We start from the raw sequence: 1,007 nt of genomic DNA, 5'->3' as shown, positions 1-1,007 counted from the left end.
CCTCACCACTGAAGCGGAGACGCTTGGGGGGTCACCACACACCCGGTGCACATGCATCACCCAGGCACAGGGATAACCCAGCGAGGAGCATGCCAGCAGCACAGCGACGCTGGCAGGGACACTGCACAGGAGGAGCAGATGTTGCTGCTCAGCTGGAGAGCCGACCTGCAGCACCCACACAACCCTCGCTCCCAGCGCAGGCTCTGAACCCCCACTTGCACAAGCCGCTCCCACAGAGCAGTTGGCACACCAGCTGGGCCATCACTTTTTATAGCCAGTGAGCTCCAGCACCTCATCTGAACTTCGGAACATGAGGGCTCAGGAAGAGCATAAACATTAACAGCAGCCACCAGGCAACAGGGCAAACAGTGTGGTGCATCTGCAAGGATGGCCCAGCACCTTCTACTGTGACAAGGGGCTGCTCAGCCAGCCACCACAGGCAGCCTCCTTGTTGCAAAGCCGTTTCTCATCACTTTAGCTGCCTTTCAGGGACCCGTTACTGGCCTGAAGGGGAGGAGGAGGGTGAGAAAATGGAGATCACTGGCCAGACCCAGGACTGGCGATATGGTGGAAAGCCAGGTTCTTATAGGAACAGCCTGGAGCAACTGGTCCTACTTCTGATGAGGTGAGATCTTATGCCCACTTATGTCATGCTGGGAAGGGCAAAACAAGGGAAAAACAGCTTCTCTAGGGGCTAAACTGTATTTCAGAAGGGAAAGTGGCTTTTGCAGTGGAAGGGGTAAATGGCGCAACAAGCCAAAGCTGCAGCTGTGGGTAAGAGGCTCTCCAGTGTAAACGGTCAATGGGATCCTCAAACCACCAACAGAAGGCACACCGCTCTGCAGCTTCACCTGCACTCAACGGCATGTTCCCTCTGCATTTTTGTGCCTCCCACTTTCTTAAGGAACAAAGTCTTGAAGGCTGCAAATGATGTGAGACTACATGCAGTACCTGCCGATTACCCTCCAGGACTCCCGTTCTTGGCAGGGCCCAGCGGCCCACACGGC

This window comes from Buceros rhinoceros, unplaced genomic scaffold (assembly GCF_000710305.1).
Source record: "Buceros rhinoceros silvestris isolate BGI_N320 unplaced genomic scaffold, ASM71030v1 scaffold22857, whole genome shotgun sequence".
In the NCBI taxonomy this organism is placed as follows: Eukaryota; Metazoa; Chordata; class Aves; order Bucerotiformes; family Bucerotidae; genus Buceros; species Buceros rhinoceros.
Note: the sequence above shows the minus strand (reverse complement) of the source record.